Source organism: Humulus lupulus, chromosome 2, assembly GCF_963169125.1.
Source record: "Humulus lupulus chromosome 2, drHumLupu1.1, whole genome shotgun sequence".
Classification (NCBI taxonomy): Eukaryota; Viridiplantae; Streptophyta; class Magnoliopsida; order Rosales; family Cannabaceae; genus Humulus; species Humulus lupulus.
Window position 1 is genome coordinate 59301008 of NC_084794.1, and position 8031 is coordinate 59309038.

Below are 8031 nucleotides of genomic sequence, written 5' to 3' on the forward strand. Positions count from 1 at the left end.
GCATTGTATGGTTATAAGTATCATTGGCTTTCAAAACAACGCGATTAATAAAATCAATGAAAAAAAAAACTAATACTAAAACAAACAAATAAAACTAAAATAAACAAAACAAAGTAGTCCCTCCCCCCAAACATAAATAACACATTGCCCCCAATGTGTTAAAAAAAATTAAAAGGAAAAGAAAAGTTACCCAATCACCATGTCAGTATGGTGGAGGAGGCGGTTGATGCTCATAAGGGTGAAACTCTAGAGAATATTGAAAATAAGGCTGTTGCGCGTCATTCAGGTTCCAAGGACCAACCAAAGCATTCATTTCATCGACATGTGTATGCTCATATGCATTCCTGGCCATCCAATATTGTTGCATATGGTTGTTCTGCTAAATAATATAATTTAACTTAGCACTTGTATATTGGACATGAGAATTAATTGGTCCACCAATCGCCATCATCGGATCCTCATTCATAGCAGTTGTTACTTTGTCCTCTGCATCCTCTAGTTCCTCTGCTTGAACAGCCTTAGCACGTCGTCGATGATGCGATCTTTGTTCCTTTGGATCATGAACTGCTATAGGTGCAAAATACCCATAAACAGCAGTTCGAGTAATAATACCTTGGACTCGGCCTTTAACATCAGTCAGATGCATCAGAACTCAATAAGTTTCACAAAAATCCGTAGTAAAGGATCCATGCACCAGTCCACCAGTTGTCGTTAGCCGACAAATAAACCCAATACTATTTTGCAGTTTTTTTCCCAAATCAATTTTCATCCCCTTCAATATTGCATAAACCATAAGCAATCTATCCATAACAATATCAGAAAAGTGTGATGAAGGAATCAACCAAGCACTCACAAAATACAAGAACGCATGTGCTTTTCAGTTGAGCTGACACCGATACATATGTTTAGGCGCATCATGTGTATAAGTAACTCTGGCTCCAAGACAACCAATGAACTCCGTCACCTCCTCATAATAAATCTCAGTGCGTAAGAACAGAATATACTCATCTTGCTCATTTGGGTAAGACTGCAACTCATAAAGATTGTTGAATATTACAGCTTTAACCGACACCCGCTTCCCCCTCACAAAATAGGTATTATTCTCTTGCTCAAGCCAGTTTGCATATAACTCATATACCAGAGAAACATTAGGTTTAGGAATGTTGTCCACATTGAGCAATGATTTCCAAACTCTATCTTGAAGGATAACTCTAATAGGCTCGTAGGTTGGGTCATCAAAAGGTGAATTCTGATAATCCATTCCTCTTTTTAGAACTAAACTTTGTTTTCTTCATCTCTCATGTCTATCTTTAGCCTCTTTGCTTACAAACTATGATCTATCATAAGAAACTGCCCCCCTAGATGATGATGCTCCATGACTCGATCTCTTAGGTCCCATTACACTTCTTAACATTTTAAATTCTATATAAATTTTGACAACACTTCCCCTTGTTTTTTTTCCACATCCCAATTCAACAAAATACCACAAATCACACAAAAAAACTTTTCAAACCAACACTCAACACCCAACCTAAACAATACAACTCTTATCCACCCAAATCACAATAATATATTGTCAAAAGCACAAAAGCATTCAGAGAATAAGAGAAAAATAATTACCAACATTGAAAATTGGATGAAAGTCGTCAAGCTCTCCCAAGAATTAAAAATTAGGGTTTGGAATGGTGATAATGTAATTGAAAAGGGATTTAAGCCAAAGTGATGACGGAAAAATGTTTGAATCAAGGTTATATGAAGATTATGAAAGAAATTGTGGAAATATTTGATGGGTTGTCTTGAAACATTGGTGTAATGGAGGTGGGAATTTCGGACTGTGTAGAGAGAAAAATGAGGAACTGAGGAAAAACCCAAAATATTACGGTTTATAGCGAATTTGCGACTAAGCGCTGCTACTCTTCAGGTGTAGCATCGCGAGCCATGTGAAATTTTGGGTTTAAATTCTGGGGATGCACACTGCGGCTCAATGTTAGGGCGTTGCGATGCCTGGGCACTTACGAAAATCCCTAGGCTCTTTGTCTGTGCTACGCTACGGCTCAAATGTAGGGGCGTTGCGGCTCAAATTGACTCCTGCAGAAAAACTTCATTTTGCTTACAGTTTTATAGTTTTCACGAATTCCACGACTCATATTTACAATCTAAAGTCTAAAAGTCCTAAATTCTAAAGAAAAACTAAACCAACACAAAAATTTAACACCAAACCAAAAACAACAAAAATACTTGTCCTATTAAAAAAATTAAAGTACTAAAAAGAACTTGGGATGCCTCCCAAAAAGTGTTGTCGTTAACGTCATTTAGTCGGACGATTGTTTGCTTTCATATTTAAAGTTGGATCAGGTCCACCCCTTACATCCTTGAGAGCCATAGTGTCATGAGTTGGCCCTCATTTCTTGTTATTATGGATTGGTGGAACTTTACCCCGCCCATGTAACATTCGAATCCTCTCACTAAAGAACCTTTTTAAAAATTGACGCACTTTTCGCATTCCATTTTCAACCAAGGATCTTTGCTGAGAGACTTCCAACTTGTTCTCTCCTTGTTTTACCACTTCAACTCTACAACAAGTTGGAATTTCCATTGCTGCAAAAACTTAAAAAATATTACCTCCTCTTTTTGCACTCGCAACTTCAACTCACCCTTTTGTACATCGATTAAAGCCCTACCAGTAGCAAAGAATGGCTTTCCAAGTATTATTGGAATATTGTCATCTTCCTCCATATCAAGAATGATAAATTCCGCAGGAAAGATGATTTTTTCCACTTTCACCAATACATCCTCCATCACTCCACAAGGATGTTTGACTGATCGATCTACCATTTGCAAAGGCACGGTAGTAGACCGAGCTTCTTCCAAATTCAACTTTCGAAAGATTGATAGAGGCATTAGATTCACACTGGCCCCTAAATCACATACAGCCTTTGTCACCACTGAGCCCCCTATAGAGCATGGGATATTGAAACTACCAGGATCTTTAAGCTTGGGAGGTAGTTTCTTTTGAATAATCACACTGCAATCCTCAGTAAGTGCCACTGTCTCATAGTCCCCCAACTTCCTTTTCTTTGAAAAAATTTCTTTCATAAACTTCACATAACTTGGCATTTTTTCAAGTGTCTCAGCAAACGAGATATTGACGTGTAGCTTTTGAAAGATATCAAAAAATTTAGAAAACTGCTTGTCAAGCTTATTCTTTTGAAGCCTCTGAGGATATGGGATCTTTATATGGTGATCTATGCTTATTTTTGGCTGCTTTTCTAAGTTCTCAGTAATATTTGACCCACTCACTTCCTTCTTCTTATCAATCACTTTTGGCTCTTTTAACTCCTTACCGCTCCTCAAGAATATTGCAGTGTAATGTTCTTTTCAGTTTACCTCAGTAGTGCTTGGTAAGCAGTCATCAAAGTAGCCAATTGCCCTAATTAAGTCTCCAAACTCTTGATTGATGCCCTGGTTTCTGTCATGAACTAGTTCAGTACATCAGATTGTGCTTCAGGTTGTTTCATATGTGTTGGTTGATGTGGTTGTGGTTATGGAGGTGGGAATTGTTGTAGACTTTGAGGGAAAGGTCGTTGTGCAGCTTCATTATTTTTCCATGAGAAGTTAGGATGATTCCTCCACCCTTGGTTATATGACATCGAAAAGGGGTTGTTGGTTGATCTTTGAAAATTTCCTATAACATGGACTTGTTCCATAGGTATATTATTCATATCTATGGTAGGACACTTATTTAATGGATGAGCACTCCCATATGCCCCACGTAAACTCTGAACTTGCATGGTTTGGGCTGATAGGTCTCTGTTGTAACTGCTTCGTAAAAGTTGTCACTTGTGTTGTAAGCATGGAAATAGCATCCAATTCAATCATATCAACCACCTTCTTTGTTTCTCCCCTTTCAGTTGGCCACTGGTAGTTATTCAATGCCATCTCCTCTAGCAATTCATACACCTCACTAGCACTCTTACTCATGAACGCACCTCCTGCTGCAGCATCTATTATGGTACGAGTAGTACCATTCAACCCAGTATAAAAATTATGCACTAGCATCCACTTCTCCATACCATGATATGGGAACTTCCTTAACAACTCTTTAAATCTTTCCTATGCATCATACAATGATTCCCCTTCTGTCTGGTAGAAATTATTAATTTCCCCTCTCAACTTTGCAGCTTTTGCTGGAGGGAAAAACTTTGTTGAGAACTTCTGGGCTAACTCCTCCCATGTTGTGATAGAATTAGCTTACAATGAATTAGCCAACTCTTCGCCCGGTCTCGTAAAGAGAATGGGAATAATCTAAGTCTAATCGCATCATCACTCGCCCCATTCATCTTAAATGTTGCACATAGCTCCAGGAAATTGGCTATGTGCAAATTAGGATCTTTCGTGGGCAACCCCCCAAATTGAACAGTAGACTACACCATTTGTAATATTGCTAGCTTAATCTCGAAATTATTTGCAACGATAGTGAGGTGTCTGATGCATGAATGCACTCGTGTGACAGTAGGAAGTACATAGTCTCTAACTGTCCTTGGTCTCATTCCACTGGAACCTCTACAATATTTGGGATATTATTAACATTAGCAGCATTGTTTGCTGCATTTCTTTGATTCTCAGCCATGGCAAAATCCAGCCTTTTCTTTATCCTTTGGTTTTGTCTGCACGTTCTTTCAAGTTCAAGATCTACCGAAATGAGCTCCTTTTTTCTACTTCGTCGCATATACCAATAATTCCTTAAACACAATGCAGCCTCGATCCGAATGAGTACTAAAATAAAAAACCAAAGTAGAACAAAAAAATAAGTAATTTTGATATTGGATATTAGTCCTCGGCAACGGCGCCAAAAACTTGATCGCGAAAATTTTATACGCAAGTATACGCAATCGATTCAAGTAATATAGATAGTAAATAAGAATCGTTCCCACAGAGACTATAACCCAATTACCAATAATTGCTTTCCACTTTCTATTTGGTAATTAAAATTAAGATGAATAATTCTAACTACGAACACAATTTAAATAAGTATAAACAAAACAATGAATCAACATATTAAAAATCAATAATAAAAAGTCTAGGGAATTAATTTGGTCAACTTTTCATCCTATTAATTTTACTAATTAATTCTAAATATCTTCTTCCTATTCTAATAGAAGGTTAACAAAAATTGATTCATATTCTTTTTCAAGATATAAGATCTCAACCCATATGCAAGTTCTCTACGTCTCTGTGATAAACTTAAACACATAGCAGGCATTAAGATTGGTGACCTAATTGCTACACAAGTCATACAGGTACTTTCATCCAATATATAACCTATGTCTATATAACGATAGCATATTTAATTCGCATCTTTCGAATTTTGAATCAAAATCATAAATCAAGCAAATATTGATCAAGTATTTACTAGCATTAGACAAACGTTATATAGATTAGAATAAAGAAGAAGTATCAATAGAAGATTATAATAAAATTAAATAGAAATCCAAGTGACTACATTAACCCCTAAATAGAGGATTTAATTCATATCAGACATAATAACCATAACATTCAAATAATTGTTCATAGAAAATAACCTAAAGAACTAAGATGAAGAAGAAATCTAGAGAATAATAAACAGATAAAACAAGTAGTCTCCTTAGGGTTTTTCAGAAAACATCATAATGATGCTAAAATAGTAATTTGTTCTTTCATTGTGAAATCCCGCTTTTGCCCCTGCATAAAATGCCCTTTTCTGCAAAATACGCCATTGAAGCGTCGCGACTCTATAATGAGGTGCCGCAGCCCGTGTCCAAAATCTGGAAATCTCTTGTCTCTTACTTGCTTAAGCGTCGTAGCTCAAATTCATCAACCAAAAGTGTCGCGACTCTCGAAGACAACACTGCGACCTTATGCTTCTTGATAGATTGACCTTTCTGGCCAATCGTAGTGCCGCAGCTCAAACTCCAAGCGGCCCGACTCAAATGCCTTTTTTTTCATCAAATTCCATCATTTTGACATCAAATGCACCCATTTATTAATTATGTCCCATAAATCTGAAATATTATCAAACACAGGCAACAAAATGTCATACTGCACAAAAAATTGCAAAATAAACCTCAAAAATTAAATAAAATAATCCTTTAAAACACTATAAAAATTACTCTATCAAGGAAAATTTTAAATTTAGTTAAATATATATTTAATTAATTATTAAATATATATAATTTGAGTAATTATAATCCCAATAATTCCCATTAAATAATAGTATTCTTTTATAAAAATATATAAATTATTTATTTAAATAATTACGAATGATTTTTCCAAAAAAATTGATAATATTTTTTGACACTATTGGTTAGTAAGTAATAATCAATGAAATTATTATTTAATAAATGGCAACCATTTTCCATAAGTTATTAATTAATAATTTATGAAACTATTATTTTAATAACAAAAGTTTACAAACTTTTGATAAAATCCTATTTTTGGAAATTAGGTCTTCTCATGTAAAACCTAGGGTTAGGGTTTGAGTGTGCAATTTCCAAGGCCCACAACAAAGGACGAAGCCCACGGAGATTACAAGAAGCTATGAAGCCCAGGGAAGGCCTTAGTGTAATTTTATAATTTCATTTTACAAAGAGAACCCTGTCAATACTCTATTGTATAATTATATTGTATGATTGGAACATGTTGATATGATTTCTTCACATGACATATAGAATAGGAATCACCCATTCATTGCATCATTAAAATGGAATGCTATGTATGGATGTTAATTTTTATAATTAACATGTCTCCTAGGATAGAAAAGTAGTATAGTTCTTTTTTCTACCATAAATTGATACAAATAATGTGAATTATATTTAAGTAGTTAAATTGGATAATTTCACATTAATAGCATCTCTAGATTACCTTAATATGTTTTAGGGTTATAAACATAGTTTAAATTTAATTAGTAATTGTTAATAATTATTCTAAATTTGGTAATTTTATAATTTTAAGAGTTAAAATTTGGATTGCATAAGTTATTTAGATTTAATAGTTAAATTTTGGTAATAATCACTTAGTAATAAAATTATGAGTTACTTTAATAGAAAACATTTTATTTCTAAAATAGTGAGTGAAAGAAGGTTATAAGGCACTATAACCTACGATCTGAACTATTGGTTGAAAAGTGTTGGTTCTAGTAAGGGCCTCAAGACGACTTTGCTTTCGTCCTCCCTATCGAAAGGTGTTTTGGCTAGGATTTTAACAGGTAGACCTCTTTGTGATAGGGTTTTAAGATGTATTCAATGTTTGACCTATCCTATCGACGCACTCATGGGTTAAGTCGAGAAACCTGAATTAGTAGGTTACACTCACGAAAAATATATCTACCCTAGATGGATATATTTTTTTTTTACCAAAATAGCGGTATTTTTTTATTATATAGACAATAGATATTTTGATATAATAATAATTGAGAGCATCTCATTTTAACTAGAAAGTATTTGATCCATCCTATCGAAGACACTTACTTGTGTTTGTTATCTCATCGTTCGAATAGGATTTTGTAAGCATGCATCATGTTTATTTTTATTTCATTGTACGAATACTATGATTTATGGTGTATGAGTGTATGGTTGTATTTATTATTTTTCTTTGGTTTAATTACATTAATACAATGACTGGAGGAAGCTCACATATGTCTATTTTTGCAAATGACAAATTAATTAGTAATATTAAAACATGGAAAAGAAACAAGAATATATTGCCAATGACGAAGCACACATCTCCAAATCCTAGCATTAACAAATGCAAGGGCAAAGAAGTTGCCCAGTCCAACTACAATGGGAATTGTTCCCATTGCCATACAGATGGGTATAGTAAGAGGAACTGTAAAAGAAACCTTGAGGAGTTAAATAATAAGAAGGAAAGTAAATTTGATTTACTGGACACTGAGGCCTGCTTAGTGAAAAATAATTGTTAAACCTGGATAGTTAATTTAGGATTCACTAATCATGTTTGTTCTGATTTGAAAATGCATAGCCTTGGAGAGATCTC

At 34.6% G+C, this 8031-nt stretch overlaps 1 non-coding gene across 1 annotated transcript; it reads left to right on the forward strand.

Moving 5' to 3' along the window:
• The first annotated feature begins 4069 nt into the window (after positions 1–4069).
• Positions 4070–4176, forward strand: LOC133820326 (small nucleolar RNA R71). The gene has a single exon (XR_009886743.1). It is a non-coding gene; the product is annotated as a small nucleolar RNA R71 (small nucleolar RNA).
• Positions 4177–8031: the final 3855 nt, after the last annotated feature.